General features: G+C 40.6%; 1 long non-coding RNA gene across 1 annotated transcript in view; it reads left to right on the top strand.

The window, feature by feature from the left end:
- Nucleotides 1-589: 589 nt before the first annotated feature.
- LOC127019831 (uncharacterized) overlaps nucleotides 590-23,353 on the top strand; it is a 28,511-nt gene continuing 5,747 nt past the window's right edge. The window contains exons 1-3 of the long non-coding RNA XR_007766982.1: nucleotides 590-678; nucleotides 3,547-3,652; nucleotides 5,707-5,836. This is a non-coding gene — a long non-coding RNA (uncharacterized LOC127019831). The remainder of the gene's footprint in view (nucleotides 679-3,546; nucleotides 3,653-5,706; nucleotides 5,837-23,353) is intronic.

Raw genomic sequence — 23,353 nt, 5'->3', positions numbered from 1 at the left:
ACACTGAGTGACGAGGAGCAAGGCGTTCGCAGTCCTAATCAAAATTAGTTGGCCAGAGATATTGTATGGTCACCGGGGCTGAGAACAATTCACCTTCAAAAAATTTACCATTGCTCTTGCCTCCCAGCTCCTGAAGCGTCTCCTCTGCAGCAGTTACAGGCTCCACGCTTGCAACGGCTGCCCGGCGCTCTGCGTTTTAACTCCCTGCTTGAATCTGCCTCGAGTTTTGGCAGACTTCAAACGTTGGAGGTGATATTTTCTGTGCCAGCTGTGCGTTAAGCATTTTTTTAGAAGTTTCTGCTAAAATGAATAAGTTTGCATTTTTTAAAAGAGATTGTGGGAAAGTATGTTATTTCACCAACTTCAAAATTGTAGTAATTTTTCTGAGCAGCTCCAGTTCCTCCAGGCTTTGGAGCAGGTAGTTACTTTGGTGTTTGTTTTTTGTTTTCGGTTTTTTTTTTTTGATCAAAAAATTCTCCTGTGCCTAGTTTATATGCATGTTAAAAATCAGTTTGCACTTACCGAGTCTGTCTGCACTGAGGCTGATTGTTCTCCTTGCAGTTCCATGCCGACCGTAGCACGGATGCGGCCCTCATACAGAACGACTCTTCTTGCTACGGCTGGGTACCACCACGGAGCTGCTCCGTGCTGTCCCGTATATCAGCAGTGCCAGAAGAGGTGAGGAAAGGAGACACTTCTCTCTGCTCTCAGGTCACCCCTTGCTGATTCAGGGACCCACTGAACTGAGTATTATTTTCTCTGTGCTGAATGTTTGTGCAAACACTGGTAAATTGTATGTTTTGCATGTCTATAGTGATGGGTGATGTACAAAAAGCTTTCTACTGCCACAGGTTACGTTGTAAGCTAGGGTACAGGAGGTGGTACAACAAGTCTAGAGGTCCCGGTTTTGCTGAGGAAATGAAGGAAGGTTGTATGGTCCCGCAGGCTAAACACTTTTAAGTCTTGACTTGTTAGTTTTTTGGGAAATTGCACATGAAAGGTAGCAAAAAAAATGCAAAGGCTGTAAGGTTAAGCACTGAAAAGTAAGAAAACATTAATACAGTCATATTTATATATATTTATATGTACGCATACTATAGTATTGGGTTTTTTTATGTGGTGTCCACTAAAATGTGTTCAAATGGCCCCTCCTCCTCCTTCAGCAAGTGCAGTGTCTCATGCTTGTGATCCGTTATTTCTCAATCACCATCCAAACTTTGGGCTTTTCCTCATGGATTTTCCTCTGACGCTCTCATCGTGGCTTTTTACAATTAACTAATCTTTGCTAGTTATGTGAATAGCAGTAGAGAAGTACCCCGTTATTGCAGAAGGAATGGCTTGTCTCCATTTTACACATTAGCAATCAGGCACGAAGATTAAAGGCGTTTCCAAAGCACCAACAAGTGGGCAGGAGGCAGATGCTGAGGTACCCCGGGTTTGCTTTTTCACAGGTGTCGCCCCAAAAACTCCTCGGCGAACGGGCGCTGCTGCCGGCACAGTTTCTTTTAAGCGACTTGTTGCACGTCTGGAGCGGAGCAGCTGCCGTGGTGGGCGGGAGGGTGCAGCGCTGTGCGAAGAACCGGCTTTGGTCCCCGAAGCAGCCTACGTGTGTGATCAGCACCGAAGCCTCATCAGCTCGGACTCAGCAGCATGCTGATACAGTGGTGCTGCCTTGGGGACTCAAATGGACTTGTTCGGTGCTGGCGATGGGATTTGCATTTCAGCGCATAGACATAGTCTTAAACGGTGACACAGTTTTTTATCTTTCTGGCTTCTTTCAGCTCATTCACCGTGTATCCACCAGCTACAGACGGCAGCAAAATAAAAAATCCTGATTTATTTCCATGCACAGTCATTCCTGTGCGCTTCTGAGACTGGGTTTCTCTGGAAAAAAAAAAAAAAAAGCCGTCTGTGAGCAAGTAATTAACAACTACATCATAGTGAAGACAGGCAAGGGCCAAATTAAAGTTGCAGAGGGACCTTTAATTCCAGCATTTCCGAGCTATTGAGCGCTTCGGTATGCGGTATTAGCAATCTTTTAGCTTAGTTTTTAGTATGAGCATGGATCGACGTGAAACGAAAGGCAGCGGTTTTGATGTGCGAGGCGTTACGCCACGCAGCCTGAAAGGCGGCTGGTGTTCCCGCTCTGCCTGCTCAGCCCCGCAGCAGCAGCGGGCGACGGCCGGGGAGCCTCGCGCGCACCGTCCCGCTGGAGCGATGCCTGCCGCAGAAGGCGCGAGGACAGGGAAAGCACGGGAAGACAGGGAAAGAAACTGCGGAAGGGATTCACGTGCCACGGTGGGAAACCGGTTCAAATCCAAATTAATTGGGAGGCGGGGCGGGGGTCCAGAGCTGAGCAGCACTGCCGGCGTGAGCCGAGCTTACTGCTGGCGGACCAATATTAAGCTGGTTTAAGGGTGGCTTACCAGCATCCTTAAAAGCCTATGTTTTCTGATTTTTGCACTCTTTTTTTAATGTCTTCACTTTAGTTCTTCGTATTTTACACCTAAGTTGCTTAATGTTATCTTTAAAAAAAAAAAAAAACAAACAACCCTATCAACAGAAATGAAATATCAATACAAAGAAAAGTAAAACCTAAGTTTATTTCCTGTTCAACTTCAGATAGAAATCCTTAAGTTTCTTTACCTAAAGTGGCCTAGTTATGAAAATATTTTGGAATTTTTGGGGAACTGTTTTTGTTCCTCTGGAATGAAAAATATATTTCACAGGAAATCCATTTTTTTCTATGAGGAAGGAAAGAGTTTAATAAGAAAATTTTAAACAAATTTGAATACTTTTGTTGGATATTTTCAGAAAGCTCTTCCAATAAACTAATGAAGTACTCTCTCAGCTTCCTAAACAGGGGGATATTGTCGTCTATAACTAAGAGCAAAATGACACTTATCTTTGCGGGAGACCCTCTGTCACCATTATTGCCTTGTTGTGTATCAGAATTCAGGGATCTGCTGTTATTCTGTATGGCCACAAAACCACCCAAAACTCATCATCAGATTTAACTATAAGTCTAAATGAGAGCAAAATTATACCAAAAAATTCAGTTCTAATTTGATAATAGAAGGGGCCGCGAATATTTTCTCTAAATGTTTTAGTGCGTTTGGGCGACATTAGTAGTCCAGCTTAGTGTTCAGCTGTTTATTTTAGTATAATTTTTTTTCTGGGCACTTGATTAAAACTTAGGAAATAAATGCATTTTTTATTTTTATTTTATCTCTGAAATATGATTATAAATGACCTTTGATAAAAAGTTAACAGAGAATATGTCAGGAAGCAGCTCAGAAGGAAAAGATTAAAAGCAGACAGTCTAGAGAGGTGTTTAATTTCAATTTTCTTTGTGGTATAAGAAATCTGTAGATTTTAAAGCCATCATGCCATAGTTACTTTTATCAGTAGGGCTCTTTTGTTTTGTTCTGCCACCTAATTCTTTTGATGACAATGAGTCCACAGTTTTCCAATGACTGATTTCGATTTGCATGTTATTGTCAGCCTTTTATATTTTATCATATCTCCACTTTGGTTTTTATGCAGATCCTCACATCAGAAGGCAAGGGCAGCCTGAGCTAAACAGCTGGCTGGATTTGCATGAAAATGGACTGCCCTTTTTCATTTGTTTGTTCTTTGGAAATTACAGTAGGTGAGTATCTGACTCAAATTTCCCAAACAAATAAAGATAAAACTTCACAGATATTAAACTGTGGAGCATTAAACTGTATCATTTTACATATAAAAAGAAAAGGATTAAATAGAATTAGTCTGTTGAGTTGACTGAGGAGAAACAATGCGAGTGACGGTCTGAAAACTAAAGATACAAAAGAACTGTGGTATCTTCAAGAGATTTTTCTCTCCAAATATTTTCCTTGCCCATGTTTAAAGGAAAAACACTAATATAAATATTTCCCTTATGAATTTAAGATATTTTTGCTAGGGAAAAGAAAACCATAATCTGTTTTAAGTCATTATATATTTGATAGTATTCATGTATTTTATGTACATATTTTATATACATAGCAGTTTACAGAAGCCCCTTAGCAGTAGATATTCTTTACAACTTGGACCGGCGGTGTAAACCAGCCAAGGTGTAAATGTGACCGGGGCAGATGACATTAAGAAGCCCATATTGTTTCTAAGAGGCCAAATCTGTAGGGTGAGGTAAGATCTTTTATTAGACTGGCTGATATAAATGGAAAAAATGAACAAGCTTTGGGGCACACAAGAACTTGATAGTTGACAGATATGAGCTTTATAGATTTGAACAGTAAAGTATCAAAATAACACATGGCACGACTTGGAGTTGTCAACAGACTTATAAATTATTTAAAGCATGTGTGCCCTTGTGTGCCTGCAAGCTTGTCCGTCTCTTTCTACTGAGGCTGCTTGAGTTTATAAAAGACACAATGACTCCCTGCAAAGCTTACCTCTCTTCCGTCTTTAGACCATCTCAGAAAGAAGAGCACGACTATAACTTTTAGTTTAAAAAAAGGTTTGGAAAGAGCGGATTTTATGACGTCTAGCTATAGTATGGGATTTAACTATTTTATGCGTAGAGTCTCCTGCTTTCAGTTTACGGTAGGAGCTTGGATTAACAGTAATGCTATACACTTTCTAGAGTTAAACCTCTGGGGCAAAGAGCTATCAACTCTGAATTTCCTGGAGAAAGTGGTAACTGCTAGCCTTGCATGAGATAATAAAAGTTTATTCTTTCCTCTGATATGGTTGGAATTGGGTATGTAGAGCCACAGCCACACAGTGCTGGGAGAGAAGCTATGTCCCCGGGGAGTAGCACAGAGCCAGCTAACAGCCAGGAGCCCAGGCAAAACTCCTAGGGTAAAATATATTCTTGCCTTTTTTTAAATTTTTTTTTATTTTTATTTTATTATTCAGAATTCTTCCATAATCTTTCCTGAGTACACAAGGGAAAGTCTGGGGAATGCTTTAAATCCTTTTTCTTTTAAATCCGGCAAAATCACGCGTAGCTTTCATTACACCTATGCATTGAAACTTATTAGCGAAAAGTGCTCTAAATAATTCATAAGCCTGGTGACATCTCTAGGCTTTGCTTTGTGGCGGTGTGAAACCTCGCCACTCAAATCCACAAAGCCTGTACCTGTCAGCCAGCTGGTGTTGACACAGTTGGTGTAAAGTCCTATAAGGTCAGCGGAAAAGACAGTACGTATGGATTCTCGCCATTTTAAACGTTGGGTCTTTCATACGGCTGTAGGGGATGCAGATCTGCCATGGGCTAAGCGCATTCGTAGTGCTTTAATAGATAAAATAGACTTGCTGTTGCAGGGCAGCATTGCTGTAGTTAAAAGGCGGCAGCAGCAGAAGACAGCTAGTCCCAGGTAAGTGCAGAAGGTCCAAAATCCACCTCCTGTGAAGCTGGAATGATTGTTTCATGAATGCTGGGACTCAGCAGATGACAGAATTGCAAATAGTTCAAAGGAGGCTTAGTCCTGGAAGACTAAAGATATTCAGCAGCATGCTCCATCAGACAGGGCAGGAGCCTTCCTGGAAGGCAACAGACTGCTGCTGGGAACCTGACAGTCTTGGGACAACTGAGGACACATTCAGCTTTTGGGAAGCTGTGTGTAATGGACATCGTGCCTGCTAGACTGGGCTTGGCTTGTCTATAGTCCTTTTGTTGTTTTCAGCTATTTAAAAAACTTTAAAAATATTGTTTTGTTTTAGGAAAGCCGCATAGGCAATTGCTCCCACTTTGCTCAGCTCCCAGCAGATCGCAAGGCACTGTTGTAAGATGGCACTTGCTAAGGACTCACCGGGAATATTTCTAATCTATAATTCAAGCTTCAGTCTGAAGGTAAGAAAATTGCGTGGTTTCGTTTTGAAAGTGGCAATGGCTTATGGTCTAGGAGCTGAGAAAGGATGCTCTTGGATAAAACAGATGAACTCTTCACTTGGCTTTTGAGCAAAGAATATCAGGGGCAAGTGTTTGCTGCCATTTGCACTTCACAAGAGTTGTAGGGAGTGTCATACAGCCATGTGCACGTTTGTACCTGCGCATAGAGCTCCCCCCAATACCTGCTAAACTTCAGAAAGCGCCATTATAAAGTCCTGCCTGTCAAAGTCACTGAACCTGCAGAAATGTGTCGTACACAAAGCAGAGGCTATGCAGAAACTTATTACAACTCAGTATTTACAGAGGTGTCATGGAAGTACAAATAATTTTTGGCTTATTATTGATTTCCTGTTGATTTTATTTTGTTGTGTTGTATTTCTGGACTTTTTCCTAAAAACGTTGCATTTCCAAATTCTTTACTAAATATCACAAATAGATATCAAAAGTTGCGTTGGCATTTTTGGAGGTTTTCCAAGGTTTTGCTGTTGTTACAGTTGCAGAAACCATAGCCCTCGTGTAGCTGTGAATGACCTGAATAGCGGGCATCCAGCCTAACAACAACTCAAATTACTTTGATGTTACAATACGTAAAAATAATGCAGAAAACAAGACTTTTTGGCTTTGGAACCTGACCTGGAAATGGATTGCTGGAGGAAATGGAGTGTTTGACTCGCTTTTCATTTTAATGAAAAGGAACAAACCGTCTCAGATTTGGCTAAGTTTAGCACTTTGATTTTTTTGTTGGGTTTTAATCTGGGCTCACGTGAGATTTCCTTCAGTGCTTGGATCTGTTTGAATGAGCTCTTCCTGCTATTGCTGTTTTAATCAAACTGGGCTGGCATGCCCACGCAAAAATCAGCAACACAGGGAGAAAGAACTAGTGCATCGAGGGCCAGCTCACGCTATCTAGCTATGATTTTTCTCTGGACTACTTAATATTTGCAAACTGTTGGTGGATATGTGTTATGGCTTCAGCGTGATAAAGAGAAATGGTGTGTAAATGTAAAGGGTTAGATCTTCACCTGATATCAAACGGTTGCTTGAACTATGTGAATTTACACTTGGTGAAGGTCAGGTGTTATATATGAGTCTACATTTTGCAGAAAATATTATTCAGAATCTGTTTTAAAAACACATTTTTACATTGACTTTGTAATGTAACTTCTTGCATAAATCCATGGCTGTAAATAACGGTGAAGTACTGTCCTGGTTTCGGCTAGGACAGAGTTAATTTTCTTCCTAGTAGCTGGTACAGTGCTGTGTTTTGGATTTAGTAGGAAAATAATGTTGATAACACACTGATGTTTTTAGTTGTTGCTAAGTAGTGTTTGTACTAAGTCAAGGATTTTTCAGCTTCTTGTGCCCAGCCAGCAAGAAGGCTGGAGGGGCACAAGAAGCTGGCAGGGGACACAGCCAGGACAGCTGACCCAAACTGGCCAAAGGGATATTCCACACCATATGACATCATGCCCAGTATATAAACTGGGGGAGCTGGCTGGGAGGGGAGATCGCGGCTCGGGAACTAACTGGGCATCGGTCAATGAGTGGTGAGCAATTGCATTGTGCACCACTTGCTTTGTATAGTTTAATTCTTTTAGTATTACTATTGTCACATTATTATTATCATTATCACTGTTTTTCATTCCTTTCTGTCCTATTAAACTGTCTTTATCTCACCTCATGAGGTTTTTTTTTTCCTGATTCTCTCCCCCATCCCAGGGGTGGGGGGGCAGTGAGCGAGCGGCTGCGTGGTGCTTAGCTGCCGGCTGGGGTTAAACCACGACAAGTACCACTGCCATCCTTATGGAGTCTGGTGTAATTTGGGGAATCAGAGCTTTTTTCAGTACAAAAAAAGGCAAAACTCCTTGTCCCACCACCAAACCACCTGTGGCAAAGCCCGTGCATCCACAGCAGTGCCTGCAGCAGCTGCTCTTGTTGCAGGAGATAGATGGGGCTCGGCTCAAGTCTCCATTCCTGTAGGACAACCTCAATTCAAGTAACCTATTGTCCTTTTTCTTGATGTTTTCTTGGTGCGACTAGTTGTCTCATGTGGCTCTGTTGACCTAAGGGTAGTGCCAGGACTCCTCTCAGCTCAACACCTTCAGATTATCCATCTTTTTCCCAAACAGCCAGAATCCGGTTGTTGGTTGGGCTGACAGTGTCTTCAGCATCACCCACGCAGCAGGTAGACGATGTGGATGGGAGGTCGTGCATCCCTGCCCGTGGGTGATAAAGGGAATAGCTAAAGTGTAGATTAATTTGGATTACTCTTGAAAAAAGAGTGTAACATTAACAGTTTGTTATGGCGTGGTCACTTCCAATTTCCACCCGTATTACGGGTGCGCAAATGCAGCTAGCGCAAGCTAGTTTTTCTCACTGTTTTCCAAAAATAATGGGAAAACAAGGGTCTCCATGACCCTGGGCCTCTAAGCAGTTGGATTAATTGCATTTGTTAGCGAAGCAGTGTTTTGTTTTTAAAGCCCTTCACAATACTGAAAGGACACTGAGAATGTCTTCGCATGTTTCTTAAATTTCAGCCAAGAAAAAGCAAATGTGGCTCTTCTACGTCAATATTTTATGTCTCTGTAGGTTTTGTGTTCAACTCCTGTACAGGCTTACTGTGTGTTATTGATAACGTGGAACTGGACGTGGTGGATTTTAATGTCTTTTTTCATGTTTATACGGAACATTTTGAAGGAGCAATTAAAATAATTAAGGAGGGTGAAGAAATCTTTAGCATGCAACAAAGATTTCTGCAAAATGTTAATTTCTGTCAAATAAGTGAATATATGCACAGATGCCTCCTGACAGAGGCTGTGATTTCTGAGTGCTTTGCATGCCAAATAACTTGTTTACCCCCTCAATGTTTGCCAAGTTTACTGTCAATTTACAAATAATTTCCATTTTGCTGTTTATTCTGCTGCCTTTTGATGGATATGTCTTCCAGACTTTTATCTTGCATGTAGACAAACTAATTAATATTTTCCCTTCAGGCAAATATTTTTTTCTTAGATCTAAATGTGGGTTAGATTCTTCTTCGTTTCCATATGCTTTGTTCTGTCAATCATTTCTCTTCTATGTTACTAAAAATGTACCTTTGTGGATGTAATTTCTCGTGTTTTACAGATTTATTTCACCTACATCTATACGGGAATGTGTGTATGTAGAGACATATTTGTTATATATGTGTTCATATATGTTTAAGCAGACAGAGTGAAAATACTAACTTTGTGTTAAGATTTGGTTTTTAAGGCTGAATGAAAATACATTTTGTCTTGCCTGTTGCTGCCACTTCCCAGGCTTGACCTCACAGTTTGTGGTTACTGCTGCCCATATGGCGCACGCAACGCTGAGTACGTCTCTTCTGCAGTGTCAGCCCTGAGTCCTGCACGTCTTTTTGACCTAGTCCAGCCCTCCTAGTCATATATAAAATATTCAGTATATCCCATTTCCATCCTCCTACTATCATCCCAGCACAGACCACAGCGGGCTGACCCTTCTGAGATGAGCAGGCTGATGCAGAAGTGATCCTGAGCCGTCGTGACCCGGCGGGAGGGATGCTTCCCCCTGGACTGGTCTGGCCGAGCTCTGCCGACCTTGGTGACCAAAACTCCTCCTGATGCATCAGCGTGGCCCCAGCCCCAGGGAGGCCCCTCCCGCAACGCCTTTCGTCGACATCTAGCTACGTTTAAAGATCTCCGATAGCTAAATAGCGTCGTATTCAAGGAACAAGATTTCCACATAGTCTCTGCAGCTTCCACAAAGCTTTTAGGAGGCATTGGAAGACACAGCATGGGATAAAAAAAAAAATGTTATCGGAAGCCTGCATGTTAACCACGTTCTGCTGAGAAAAACACAGGTGGTAACCGAGAGCGCAGAAATTGCGAACAGATTCTTGCAACTTACCAGTCGTAAAAATATCTCTGCAAAAAATACTCCCAACGACTCTGTTTACAGAATGCTTGGTATTTCCTATATCTGGAAATATTCTCGTTGTAGCTCCATATGTCGCAGCTAGTCTGACAAGCTTTCTTTTGAACTGTTTGCAGGTTGCAGTCTGTCTGGAGGGCTGGGTGCTGATGCCTTCAGGTTTTTAGGCCCTGCATTATGGGCATGATTATCTTGTTCACTTTGCAGGCATAGAAAAATGGAGCTGGGATTTAGCAGGATTTGAAGAAACTTCCTAATTATGCCAAGTAGAGAGCTGCCTGAGTAAAATCTCAGCCAGAACCCCGGGTTTTTTATTACCGGTTCTGTTTTAAGTGTATCTCTGTAATTTTCTGTGTTTCTGCTTTTGTTTATATCATCGTAGTCAGCAGGACTGAGAGATTAAAAACTGAAATATATTATCTTCACACATCCTCAAAACCTGTCGAGAAAGGAGGCGAAATTAAACAAGGACAAAAACTCGCAGTGAAGTGAAGCTGTTTCCTTTGAGCTGCCTTATTAACCAGTCAAGTACTTGACTGCCACTGTCAGCTAGATTTCTTTAGAGAAAGAGTGGCATTTTGAAAAATACAAATTCACTGCCTGCACAAGTTAATGAGGCCCTTCAGCAATGTTCATTGATAGTGTAAATTCATCATAATACAGTGCTACAAACCATAAATGGGATATGCATACAGGAAATCATCCACTATTAGAAATTTGCCAGACTCGAAAAGAAAAAGAAGCCATTGATAAGCAGAAAACTCATCTCAACTGCTCCGTGCTGATGGGTGTGCAGCACATTAGTAATGCCAGACAGTGCCATGAGGAGAACTTATTAAGGTGAATTGAGGTAGCTCGTCAAGTACATTTGGTCCCCTTTCTTCGTGTTTTATGGACTCTCTCAGCTGCCCCTCTTACATTTGCCACTGTCAGGTTAGATAAAGTTTGCTGTGTAAGGACCACCATCAACATAAAGGGTCAAATGTCTCCAAGTACGTCCCTTTTCTGCGCACGCACAAATGTGCTCATGCGTTTAATTGATTTTCAGTTGCATTTGCAAGTGATAGCTTTACAGACACCAAATTGTCTTAAGGGCTATATAGTACACCAGGAGTGGACAGTAATAAAAATTGGCAACACCCCAGAAAAAATATATCAAGGTGACTTCCTGATCTTTTAAATAATTATCAAGCAGTGCTATTTTGCTGTCCATATCAATCAATAAGTCTCTCCACAGTGCAATACATTCGGTACTCCTACCCTTGTTAAATAACATCAGTTTAAAAATCTCTGGGACCATTAGGCCAATACTTTAGCGCACTTTGCCTGTTGGCCAGCTTCCACCATCCTGCTTCAAGGAATGAATAGAAAAATGAATACCTTGCATTGTGGTCATAAAATGGCCAGCTTCTTGAAGAGAAGAGGTGTACAAACTTGTTAAAATCTTGAAGACCATGGCCCCTGATGTGCAGGACACCACCAAATTAAGTGAACGAGCTCTACGAAACAAAGCAGACTGGTATCAAAAGGGTTTGAAACATCTGCATTCATCTCCCATGGTCTTGATTCCAAATATACGGAGATCTGAGGAAAGACGACATTGGGTTAGTCCCTGAAAAGCGTCTGGAAAAAGAGAATCGCTGCCTCAACTCCCTACTGCCCTGACTCCCCGCTGTTGAATGAATCTGCTTGTTGCGGAGCCACAGATGACTGGGGACCAACAAAGGAACATCAACAGAGGAACTTGAGAAGATGCAAATTCTGGTATCCCTCTTCCTGCAGTGCCTTTGATTTCACACATGAAAACAAGGTCAAGGGCATGAACTCTGGTCTTGTCTCCCGGGGGATCTGCTTTCAGACATCACCTGTAGCCTTCCCACAGGGGTTAGTTCAGAACTTGTTCCAATCCATGGAAACCTCGAAGGCCAAGTCCCCTTCTACCAATGTCACCTGTTTCACTTGGCTGACGTGTTTGTGTCATCAGCTGCACAAGGCATTGGGCAGAGTAGCAGAAGCCTAAGCAAACATGTCTTCTGTTTGTAAACAGGAATAATGATGTTGACTGGAAAATAAGTAGGAATAACTGAGCAGAAACTGCAGATGTTGACGCTTTCTCTTCTCTCTGCCTTTCAAACCACTTTGGTAGCTCCTCTGCGCTGCTCCTGTCCCCTCTCCTGGAGGTAAAATCCTTATGGGCAGTCTTTGTGAGCCCCTTCAGTGTCTTTTTTTGTGCCTCTCATATCTTCCCCATGTTGCAAACTATTTCAAAGCTGACAGGCCAGAGAGATGTTCCCTGGTCCTCTCTGACCTCCTGTGTTCCTCCTTCCCTCTCCTCCACTCCAACAACTCCTCTTTTCTTTCCCCCTTGCCCCATCTGACTCTCCCCTGGCCCTGGTCGCCCCACTCTTCTGAACCAGTTTTTCTCTCAACTCCTGCCAAAGTCCATACGATGATCTCCAAAGGGATCTCAGAGCTTGGCTTCTGAAAGGGTGGTTTTCAAATAAATCTGGAGTGCACGTTGTTTAATGCACTGTGGACTGTAAGAGATGAAACGGAGTTAGATGCTTTTGTTCCTTTTGCCCGCTGCTCAAATCCCCAGCTGATAATTACGAACAATAGATGAAAATGTGTTCGGTATATATCATAAGAAGAAATCTTATGGAAACATTAGGCAGCCTATTATTGCAAGGCTCTTGTAAATACTGTTTTGTAAGAAGAACCTATCTAAGATGATGTAAAACTTAATATTCCTATTAACAAGATCTGCTATACTATTTCCAATTCATATCAGTGAAAATGCATTTTAAATTACAAAGTACTCATATTTTATCTGAGCCAATGTTCTGATTCATATGCCTCCTCTTTAATCCTATTTTCATTCAAAGTTTCACAATTCACATCTTCTTTTTCCTATTTTATGTAATATTTTCTGTGTTTTCAAAATGTAATCAAAGCTTGTTAGCTTCTACCCAACCATGTTTGGTTGAATGGGAATATTAATAATACCAGCTATTGATGTCTTTATGTTAAAATTTGATTTATTGAGCAAGTGGCACATAATCTGTGGGGAAAATACCTAGAGATAACACCTTGAGATGATTAATTGTGTTTACAGTGCATTCCTGTAATAATTGTTTACAAGGAAATTTATGCATGAGTTGCTGCCCCAGTTCAAAAGAATAACTCATCAGATTGTCAAGCTCTCTGCTCTTGAGTATTCTAGCTAATTGCTATCTTTGCTAGTTGAGCATCATAAATCCTTCTTCCACCGAGCTGAGAGCAGGATTTTTGGATCATGCTTTTTCATGCAATGAAACCCTTTTCATCCCTGGGAACATCACTTTCCTCATGCAGGAAGAAAAATAAAAATACGTAAGGGGATGATACCTCCAGAAGATTGTGACAAGTTGCCCAGTGGCATTGGATATAACTTCTGAAATGAGCTTACACAATCATGTGTTAAAACCTGTGCTGGGTAGATTTGCCAGTAATGTTATTGATAATGAATAACATATGAGGATGTAGACTTAGTCTTCTATATTTAAAAACCATTAACTTGCTGGTTCTGCTGCTCTCTACTTTTGTATTGCTTTCTCCTTCGCAAGTGCTGCAGGGTAGAGATGGTAGGATGGGTTGGAGAATGGTTCCTTTGCAGCCATCTGTGCTTACTACTGATCTAATAACAATTGCACAATTCTCCCTTTTGGAATTAAATCCGCCCTTATAAATTCACAGAGATAAACACACTTTTCTTTTGCACAGCTTCTTGAGTTTTGGGGGGGGTTGTTCTATTTCCAACTTTTGGGTTTAATTATTTCATAACTAACTTTACTGTAGTTACAGGAGTATTATCCGAGCAATATGTTGCCAGGAAGTAGTTGATAATGTTTAATAATTCCTGATTACATTCCTGTTCCAGTCCATGATCATGATTATACAAATGTTTCTGGTGCTATTTTTCAGTACAAATCCTTCTTTTCAGTTTTTTTTTTCCTTCCTTGTTGACAGTGTATTGGTCAGAATACAAGAGAAACCGACCTATTTGCTAGTTTAATTAAAGATGTCAGTAAAATCCTTAAGGTTTGTCTGGGAAGGAGCAGATTTACTTGCTGCTTTTATGCACACTGTGGGATTTAAACATTTTGAGAATTGCTTTGGTGATTTTTCCCAGGAGATAAAGGAATGGATTAAGTGAAGTAGTTTCTGACTATAATTGGTCTGGTTTAAACACTTAAAAATAACTTTAAGAAATAAGAAAACACAAAACAGGTTTTCAAATAGGGATTTAACTTTTTTTTTTTCCTCAGCTATGTGTTTATTTCGGCTTTGGTGTCTCATTGTGAACTATCAAAGTGTGCTGTACGTAAGGTGGTATATATGTACTTTAGCTGCTCTGAACGGCAGTCCAGGCAGAGGACAGATGTCTGAAGGAGAAGAAACAAAAGGACTAAATCTGAAGAAACAGCGGGGGAAGAGAAAAAGGAGATGAGAGGGGGGAAAGAAAAAAAAAAAAAGAGGCTTTCAGCCTTTGGATAGGTTATTTGCTCTTTTCAAACAAAGTGGGCTGTGTGTGCTTTAAACTTTCCCAATGTTTCCCGGCAGCCTCGCAAAGGCGGCTCCATCAAAGGCAGGCTCCCGCCACCTGTTGCTGAGGTGTTTCTGGCACACCGTCTCTGCGGCTGGCACGCTGCTGCTGCTCCTCTCGGTTGGTAAATTCAATCAGTTATACACACGGGGCATCACGGAAAAGCTGTTCTGTCTATTTTTCGAGTCAAACACATGGGTTCTTCTTTCTGCCTCCCTTTGTCTCAGGTAGGTGAGCGGCCAATAACAAGGAATTGCTGCCAAGTGATTCATGTCATAGTCATTTCGAAAGACAGAGGTAGCTTTGGCATAAATCAAAATCTTCAGATGACTAAACCAAGCCTAATGCTGTAACCCCCTACTACCATCAGGTCTTACGATACCAGCTGCACTGGGTGAAGGCAATAAAATGCGCTGCTGAGCAACGTCAAAATATAAATTTAACAGCTAAACTTAGGCTTGCGGGCCAAATAAATGTGGATTACTATTACACATATAGTAACTATAGTTCATTAAAAGTTAGCGATAAGGGAATTCTTGAGAGAAGAGTAAAAAAAAAAAAAAAGCCAACCAAGACTTTACAAGCAGGTTTTGATCAAAAGTAGATGCAATAACACAACGCATGAAGCAGATTCTGTAGGAAATATTAGACTCTAATCTTACAAAATATTCCAGCCATGCCTATCAAGAAACATTAATAACAGTGTTATTGACAGAGTATTCATTTAAAGTCTTTCTGTTGGATACAATTAACATTTAGATGAGAGACAGTTATAGGTACTCAGATGATATATACGAAAGAAACAATGACTCATCTCTCCAACAGTAACGATACCAAATCTCGCAGCGGGGAAACTGCATTTCTTCTAGCTTCAAAAAAAAAATTTCCATGGACCTTACAGAAGAAATCAGCTTGTTCCTATCAGAAGGATTGCTGTGTACTATTTCCTTATTCAAAGAGGAAATTTCTGTGCAGTTTGCCAAGTGCAGGGATGAATGCTTTGAGGACAAGAGTCGGTAGCGCAGCAGGAAAGGGCTGAGATGGACAGTTCAGCTCTGGGGTCAGGAGGAAGCTGCTGTGCTCTTCTACCAGGTTTTTCTTCTAGCCATCTTGAAGATCTTTATGTAATTGGATTAATCTTTACATCAGCCACATGAATATCAGCAAATGGTGGAACCTGTGTGCATCAAGGGTGAAGGCAGTGATGGTGTCCATATCCCCTACTCCTGTATCTGTGCTTTAAAGCTTAAACCAGAACTCCTCTCCTGCTAACACTATGTCTCCCCAAAGACCGGCCTATTTAGACCTGGATGGATGGTGAATAGGATGCTGGAAGGATACATTCAGATGATGATTTCCTGAGATTCATGATGTCTCCAACCAGATAACAGATAAACCTTGGGGCTTGGATTCATCTCACCTGCTTTTAGTTCTGTAAAAGTTAGTCTAGGCTTGCTCTGAGTTTGACAGAGAGAAGTGAGTTCGGTCTGAAAGCTGTTCATCCCAGCTAGCTTCAGATCCCTTATTTTTAGAAGGCTGAAGTGCTCTCTGAATGCAATATAACAAAAGCATCAATGGCAGTCACCAGTCTAAGTCTCTTTGAGCGTGACCATGGCGAGCTGGCGGTGAGCTGGCTCAGGAGCCTTTGTGTTAGCGAGCCGCTGCTTTCTTCTCTGCATCTGTACCTGCCTGGAGGTCTCTCCACCCGATTGGGTTTTGTGCAGTTTTAGAAGATGCCTGATCAGACAGAAACTAGCAAAAAAAAATGAGCGCAATCCACTGAGATTCAGAAAATCTAGAACTGTGACGAAACTTTCCGCCTTGAACACTCTCCGCACCAGCAGCCACTGTTTTTGTAACTAAGAACATCATGACTGGGTTTAGAGAAAGTGGAATGATAATAATTAATTGAAAAATTACCTTATATGCCAAAGAAAAGTTTTAGATGAAATGATGCCACAATAAGAAGACTTGCAAGTCTTAAAATGGAGTTATCTCCAACCGTGCTGCTTTAAATCTGATCTATAATAGCCTGGTAGTAATTTATTTATATTAATTCTGTAATGTATATTTTACATTTTGTAGAAATGCCTAGAGCATGCATGTTAAGCAGTTAAGAAAATTAATCTGCTTGAGCAGTGATAACATTTGTAGAATGAAATCCTCACAATTAGAAAGACATTTGAAGAAACCATGTTAAAAGGTGCTGAAATGTTCTTGAAGAAATGCCACATGTTGCTGCGGGCAGTAATGAAACATTTCCATATAAAGTACTACATAAACACATATAAAATGTAGACATATGTTAGCAGATTATGGAGTGTGAGAGTGATACAGTAGTGATGATTATTTGCAAGTGTTAATGTTACCAAAGCTTAAGGTTATCTCCTGGTCTTGGACTCTATATGTAAATAAATATATCTGAAAATATGTGTCTCCGAAGCTATCAAGTGTAATATACATTCAGCACTTCCGAAATACTGTAGGGTTTATTGATCTGTAGTATATGATAGTAAATTTCAGTAGATTTATGCTCAGATATCGGTGAACATATGGCTTAAGACATGCAAGTTTGAAATAAAGTTATTCATATTACATACAATTCCACATGGTTAAGTATTTGCAACTCAGCGATCAATATGCAAAAGGTGAAGTCAAATATACGTTATCTACATGGAGGTAATTTTCTATGCGTAGCACATAGCAGTTCTATCAGCAAACCAGAGAAATTTTATCTCTGCGTCCATCCATCAAATGTTTCCTGTGAATACGTCCATCTACTATGTAAATAGATCTGTTTTTCTAAGTATCTTTTTGTCTAAGTGAGAATAACCTACATATTTCCATAGCCTACTGGACCCAAAATAGTATCTCAAAAAAATGAACGTATAGCAATCTGAGAAACAGCAGTAATGACTTCAGCTTTGGGAATACGGTCTTAGTGGGCCTTTGATTGGGGCTTTATTCCAAACCTATTCCAAACTCCTTTAAAACCTCTTTTTTTCATTGATGGCTTTTGCATTTGTCCTTGTATTAAAAATGCTGTACATTGCTCATGCTCCAGGATCTAAAAGCATAACTATGAAATCAAGTAAGTTGGGTGAATATTTCTGCTGAGATTCTTCGTGTTGTTTTCCTAATGAGCATTTTCCACATCCTTTTTTTTTTTTTTGCAAAATGTTTGCTTGAATTAGAAAATCTCTGTACTCAAAAGTGCCAAATCACTTGAGACTCGTTTCTGAATAGTGCTGAGAAATCCCTCTTTGCATATCTTTAAAGATGTTGCTCCAAGAAAAACAGGAATCTGTAACTTTGAAACCTTCATCAGTGCTGTAACTTTGAACTAAATAGTTCTCGAAAGAACTCAATACTTATCAGACCAACTAGGAGGTTGGTGTGCACTGAAGCTATAGAAAGTCAAGCAAAACAGACTGGATGATCTTAATCTATTTAATAGAGGGTGTTTGTCTGCATCACAGAATTACATCACCATTTTCCATTCTATAAAGACCAGAAATAGAAAAATCAGAGAAGTTAACAATATCATCGTATGGCAGAAAGCCTTATATGCTTTCTGCCCGCTTTTATCCATATATATATATTTTTACTAAAGGCTACGGTTGCACAGTGCATTCCCGAGAAACCTGCTGTGTGTTCTGTCGATATTGGTCAAAAAGAGCCCCCAGTGGTTCCCTTTGGTTCTGGACCAGGCCTGTTCTTGCGCAAATAGGAAAAATATGTAGGCCAATGCAGGGTAGATTAATTATAAATTATAAAAGGCATGGTAGTATTAATTTGCATTCATAGCTTGGTGCTGTTTAGTTATCAATCCAATGATTCTACACTGATTTTTTACTACTAATATACTGTACTTATGTATTGTGTTGAAGGCATATAGACCTTAAAAGCAAAGCGGTATTTCCGCCTCAGCGCTATCAAAAACCACGTCCCACAAGCTGTCTGCAGAGTCCAGCCTACGTCCACGATCTGGGAGAAAGGAATCGATGTTGACAGCATTGTTTGATCTAAATTTCAAAAGGAAAATTGAAACCATACTTGGGGTGCAAAGAGGTTCTGTAAACAGAATAATCCACACCCTCTCATTCTCCTCCAAACCCGATTCCCTGCGTAAGATGATAAGCCCAGCTCGTACATTTGGTGACTCAGTAAGTGAGTTATCTTGTGTCGGGGCTGCAGGAATCCCTGGGATGGGCTCCTGCTCCCAGGCACCAGCAGGTCTCCAGCGCCCACAGCCCTCTTGCCCCCCAAAGCAGCAAGGTCAATGCCAGATCTCCGCTTGCCAGAGACAAAGAGGGAAGGGGTATTTCTCTTCATTTGATACACGACTTGCCCGTTAATGATGATAGCATGTCAACAATATGGTGCGCATTAAAATTTTACTAAATATGGTGACTAGAAGCTTTTTTGTTAAGTGCTGCACACAGTGCATCAACAAATGTTGAAAGGGGGTGCATTAGGATTTGCAAACAAAGAATCAGGCAAGTGTATTTTCGAGGTATGCCTATTTTCAGAAACCCATCTGTCTCCTTTCCAGAAAAGAGTTAACTTTCAGGATGAATCTTTCCTTTCTTCGTTAGCTCTTTATTAGAATTGGGCTAATCAGGTCAGGTAGAATAAAAACTCATCAGAACCTTCAGCTAAAGATCAGAGGAAGCCATTTTTCCTTTTGAAAATTACATTTCCTTTCTTTTCTCTTTTTTTTTTTTTTTAATTTCTCTTCCTCCTGTTGTCATACAGGAACAGATGTGAATGAATTCCCCAAAGAAAATTTGTTCTTGTGGCATTCTGGTTCAATTTCTTTGTCAATACCGCTCCCAAAAGATAGTAAACTGATATTATTTATAAGAAGATTTTATGATCTGTTTATTTCAGATCCTTTTTGTATTTAAAAAAATGTGAAGAAACCTAAGCGATAAGACGGCAGCTAGAGTGCCATTTTCATTCTAAGTGTTCAGTAAATATTGCACTGCTAGTAAGAAAAAAGTTTAGAATGAAAAATATTAAAAATCATTCTCGTAACAGCCTAATAGGGTAGATAATATTAGTAGTTATTATAAAAGCTGTTTTAATGAATGTTTTTAATAACAAATATAAACCATATATTATTAGCATGGCTCTCTGTCACGCCTGCATAGTGATCCAGACCATATAGTGGTTAAAAACACTGATTTTGAGCTTATGGATTTGGATTCTTGTGGGTGAGTGACGGCAGACTGGACCCCTGCTCTGTGGTTTACAGTATGATCATTTGTACTTCAAAGGTAGTAGCTATAGATACCTCTTCGAGGCTGGATTATGAAGACCCTGTCAGATGCTTCAAAAGTATGTGGGACATATTTTTGGTAGGATATACATGCATTTGAAGGGTTTGCTCCATTTTTGGTAGGAAATGACCTACTAGAAGTAAGAAAGGGCTTGGAGCTTTCTGAGTGAAAGCTACTTGCTCTTTGGCAGAACACGTCCTAGCGCTGAAGCAGTTTATCAATAGTACCTCATCACAGTTAGCAATATTGAAATGGCTAAAATTGTCAAAGTTTTGTCGGCTTAAACAGCATGCATGAGAAACCATGCAGTTGCTTTGTAACAGTTATGGAACAGTCTGCAACCAGTATCAGTGTCGAAGGGGTATGGGGTGCTCCTCCTGATGCCAAAAGGGGTACGAGGATGCTCCTTGTCATGCTGAAGGGGTTTGGAGATCCATCCTAATCCATCCCAGCCAGCAGCTCCTGTCCCTCCTATCTCCCTCATTACTCTGTCCTCTTGGATTCCTGGCTCTTCTCCCTGGGATCCTGCCTTCGGTTAAGACCTGTCACTTGTGCTGCAGCAAGGGCAAACCTGCTCTTACCCTGCCCTCTTAAAACTATTATCTGTTACTGTCTCCTTGCCTCCTGTATCCTTCCTCTTTCCAGCCCGCTTTGGTTCTTAGCTCTTAATTTCCTTGTTCATATTTCCCTCCTCTTGTCCATTTTTCTTATCTTTTAAAAAAAAAAAAAAAAAAAATCCGGGTTTTTTTATTAGTCAGAGTGTCAACAGTTGGTGGTTTAGTGCAATCACTTATATTTTACTACTTGACTAGTCCTGCTGACTATTAGTTATGGTAGCAAAATATGATCTGTACCTGAGAGACTCGTTAGCTGAGTAAATGCCATATTTTATTTGTATATATTGTTACAAACAGTTCATGAACACTCTCGTCTCCAGCATCCGTGACTTGTGGACACCCATGCTGTCCTAGGCTACGGATGATCACTGAGAAGGAAGAGGTGCTGCGGGCAGACGCACGGGTGCTCAGGGGCCGCCCTGCGTGTCCTGTGCCACCGCTTGCAGATAGCATCTCTGAGGGAATTTTCTGGAGACCTTTCCAGCTCAGGAGCAGCTCTTCCAGGCTGCATAACACAACTGCACAGCACAACGTGCTTGGCAGAGCTGGTGGGACTGTCCGTGAGGACTACCTGCATCAGCACAGCAGCCAAGGCAGGCCAGTTTAGCCATATGTGAAAGTGCAGGATAATTAAAGAAACCCCTTCAATATTAATTAATTAAAAAAAAAAAAAGTGTAATTACAGTCAAACATTAGATTGATTTTTTCCTTATTCTCATAGGACCTGCTGACATCCAAGGCTGCAATCAGACATAATTTTTAAGAAGTTTTACTCATTGACTATTACATTCTGAGAAGCGCAACAAGTGTACTTAAAATACCCTCTTATATTCACCAACTATTAGCACATCCTATAGCAAAACAAAATGTACTGGTAGACCAAGTCACAAGTTAAAGAAGAAAATCTCAGTGAAGGTGAACTTACATCAACCTTCAGATGTGAGTCAGAGCCTCTAAGCTCTGATTTTAAAAGCCTCAAACACTGGCCTCATAGCATCCTTTAAACAGTCAATTTTAAGAACTATCAATATCTGTACAAGAAAAGAATTTTAAAAGCCTGAATAAGATTTTTGAAGATCTTACTTAGGAAAAAGTCAGTTTTGGAAGATTCAAAGAGACTTTAACCCTTTAGAGTAGGCAGTGGGCTGCACTTGTAAGAGGCACTCTTAAACACAAATAGCACAGCGAAGTCAGAGAAACCCTTTACATCCTCTTTTAAACAGAAAAGGATCTTTATCTTTGTTCTTTGTGGGGACTCACAGAATCTGAATATTCAAGTTAAAAAGGATACGTGTGCTAGCTAACGTTTAGCCCTCAGTAGGTAACGGATGGCGTGGTTTTCAAAAGAGATTTGTATGTCCTTATTGGTAGTTCATTGTAAAATCTTATTATCAGACTAAAGTAGCAAAAGGATAAAACTTAAAGGAGCTCATTGTTATGAGATCTCATCTGTTTGAATTAATGATGAATTTGGGTGGTTCTGGAGGGATTTTCCTGATGAGAGTTGGAAGGATTGCTGGCTCACAGTCCTGTTGTTAGGATTCTGGTAAAATACACATGCTATCCTTGTCACCAAAAGCAGTACCAAGATGACCACTTTGTAGTTTAGGAGTTTATGCTTTTCCAGCTATATAGTTCTTCTGGTTTGTGAGATTGCTTAAAGATTGTGTCATTTGTAAATGATTTAGCTTTATCTACAACGAACTTGCTTTCAAAAAAACCCAGAAACAAAGTAGATAAGTACTTTAAATGAGAGGGAAAATAATGTCTGCTTTAAATGATGGTGGCACGGTAGGACAGAGTTGGAAAAGTTGCACACTCACATTGAACTCAGAGGCTTCAGGGATACACCCAGAGCCTTGTACCATTTCTGGTTTTGCTCCCACAGCTGTCTAAACCATACAGTGATGCTGGTAATGATGGCATTAATCACCCAAGAACCACGAATGCCATGTAGTACCAACAACAAACTCTCTTCTAAGTCACCTGGTGGCTTAGAAAAATCAGTTTAGCAGCAGAATTTCCAGGAAGCTCAAAGAAATTGCAGACCTGATCTCAGCTCCCCCCAAAATTGCTGAGCTCTTGATGGAGGAGGACTGAGGGAAGGTCAGTCTTGCGGTCCAAGAACATGACCAACAAGTAGGAGGAAACGACCTGGTCTTCTGCTGCGTCAGAACAGCTTTCAGACCTTACTCACCTTGCACAGCTCTGGTGACCTGAAACTATAGCACAAAAATGGAGCTTTTTTGGTTGTTGTGGCGTTTCTTGATTTTAATATAAGAAATCTGGATCTAGCTCACCCTATTTAAAAAATGTTGAGCCACCAGAGTATACTGTGGTTGCCCACAGGCTGGAAAATAAGACTACTGGGGTTGTTTCCAGCTTTGATGCTCAGCTTTCAATATTCACAGAACAGTATTTTCATGTTTCTCAAAGGTCACGTTACATTTTCAGTTTCATAGCAGTGACGTGAATTCACATTTCTTGATGTTTGAAGCATTTCTAGCTCTTTAAGTGGTGTTCTGTGGAAAACAAACTATTTGACAAGGTTTGCAGTTATGCTGCTTCTACTGTCAAGGAATAATGTTACGATGCTGTGAGCTTTCTGACCTCAGCCTGTTTTCTCTTAATTTGGAGACTGTTTTGTAAGTTTGCAAATACGAGTAGAGACACCGTATTTGTGCTATTATTGATCCCCTGCTTGATGTTGGCTAGGTTTAACTGAGCTGCATAAAACTGACCTATTCAGAGCAAAATCTGATGCATGCATAAAAAACTTGGCTGCTTCCCCATGTGCTGCTGAGACGTCTTATCCCTTTATTTTTGTGGTTTGGTTTGGGGGGTTTTTTTGGTGTTAAAAATGCTACTGCATCTTAGAATGGGCTTGACGTTGTCCCGAGCAATGCTTCTCTTGACCTATACGGTAATACAAAATAGAAATTTAAGAATCTGATAGAAAAGCCACAAAAGTAACTGTGGGTCATCTCATTGACTTTATGGGGCTTCGGAATAGGTCTGATATATTCCTGCAGCAGAATTCTGTAAGATGTCTCGTCAGACC

Source organism: Gymnogyps californianus, chromosome 9 (assembly GCF_018139145.2).
Source record: "Gymnogyps californianus isolate 813 chromosome 9, ASM1813914v2, whole genome shotgun sequence".
NCBI lineage: Eukaryota > Metazoa > Chordata > Aves > Accipitriformes > Cathartidae > Gymnogyps > Gymnogyps californianus.
Note: the sequence above shows the minus strand (reverse complement) of the source record. Positions and strands in the feature narration are given on the sequence as shown.